Genomic DNA, 1,628 nt, shown 5'->3' with positions numbered 1-1,628 from the left:
TTATCTCCTGAAATCATATAATTATTACTTTAAATTACTATAAATTTGCTTAGCTATTGCATTACCTAAACAATTAAATGGTTTTTGAAATCATTTCAAATAGCTTCAGTTATGTTTTTCTAGAAGGTGAAGTCACATTCTATCAAAACAAAATATACATATTGCATTCCCAAGAAGGAGAGGCAACTGCTTACACTTAATGTTAACCTTATGAGATCCACTAAGCTGTTGCTACTGTTGTTGCTACTGTTTTTTAATAATCTGGGTGCTTATTATTTAGTGAATGTCCAATTTAGGATTTTATTTGCCATTTTGGACTTTGATCTTTTTTTAGGTAGAATTCAAGATCTTTGTCCTTGAGTACATATCCTGCTGCTTGACCACACTGACCTTCATGAGATGAATATAAGCAAGGAGTTTGCCCTTGTTGGAACTATTCCTCCAGAAATGAGTTGATGTTGGCATTCTTCTTCCACTCCTCATTTCTTCTGGATCATCATTGACCACTTTTTACCTAAAATTTCTTCCTCCTCAAGGGGTCAGTTTTGCTCCTTTCTTTTGTCCCAATGGTAGGGCATAATGGGACTCATACCCACTAGTGTATTGATGAGCATAATGCAATTCTTCACCTGTGTCTTCGTCCAGACTAGCTCATTGCTGAATGCATTGTAGATTACATCAATGAACCTTGTTTTGTGACTATAGCACTTGGAGCCCCAGGAGAAGATCCCCCTATCCAGCCTCAGAGCTCAGTAATTTTTGTTGCCTCTTCAGACTCACATGGTGACCAACTTGGTGGTGGCAGGCAAGCAGTCCATCTCATATTTGTATTTCTTGTGGTGGGGCTTGCCCTTGCCCTGGATCTTGAAGTGCTTGTGTCAGTTGTCCAGAAACTCCTCAAGGTCACCGTGAGCTGCAAAGAGTCCACTAAGATGTTTTAGTAGTTATATTTTAAATCTTTAGTAGTTACAAGTAACATCTTTAAACCATAATTTTCAGCTGCTATTTTTAGTTTTTAGTTTATGTCATAAATTTCTACAAACAAGAAAAAAAGATTTCTTTTCTTTTCTTTTCTTTTTTTTCTTATCTCTGCATTTTCCAAACTGGCTAGAGTTGTGAAGGCAGAGGGAAAGAATGAATCTCAATTATTGATGGCTGGGATAGCTGTTTTGAGACTCCCTTTCTGAGCTGTCTCACAACAGTTTTTTTCTTTTTTTTTATTCTTGAAGAAAAGCTCCCCTCCAAAGGAAGAAAGGTAGAAATACCTCATGAACCCTAGAGAACTTTTGAAGTGGAAGCCTCATCAAGTTTTCCTCACTACCTGCACCATCCCTTTCCTGGGGCTCACCCAAATCTTTACTTTCTTCTTTATTTATTCTTTACAAAAAATGGTTTCTTAAGAGTATCAGGGTTTCCCCAATTGACAAATGGTCAAAGGATGTGCAAAGGCAATTTACAGATGAGGAGATCAAAGCAATCTATAGACATATGAAAAATTGCTCTAAATCATTAATTATTAGAGAAATGCAAATTAAAGCTTCTCTGAGGTACCACCTCACACCTCTCAGATTGGCCAATATGACCAGAAAGGATAATGATCATTGTTGCAAGGGCTGTGGGAAATCTGG

At 37.2% G+C, this 1,628-nt stretch overlaps 1 pseudogene; it reads right to left on the bottom strand.

The window, feature by feature from the left end:
• Window positions 1-292: 292 nt before the first annotated feature.
• LOC141519098 (small ribosomal subunit protein eS8 pseudogene) lies at window positions 293-1,330 on the bottom strand (annotated as a pseudogene).
• Between the last annotated feature and the right edge of the window lie 298 nt (window positions 1,331-1,628).

This window comes from Macrotis lagotis, chromosome 3 (genome assembly GCF_037893015.1).
Source record: "Macrotis lagotis isolate mMagLag1 chromosome 3, bilby.v1.9.chrom.fasta, whole genome shotgun sequence".
Lineage (NCBI taxonomy): Eukaryota > Metazoa > Chordata > Mammalia > Peramelemorphia > Peramelidae > Macrotis > Macrotis lagotis.
The sequence above is the reverse complement of the archived record's forward strand: the minus strand, read 5'-3'. Positions and strand labels throughout refer to the sequence as shown.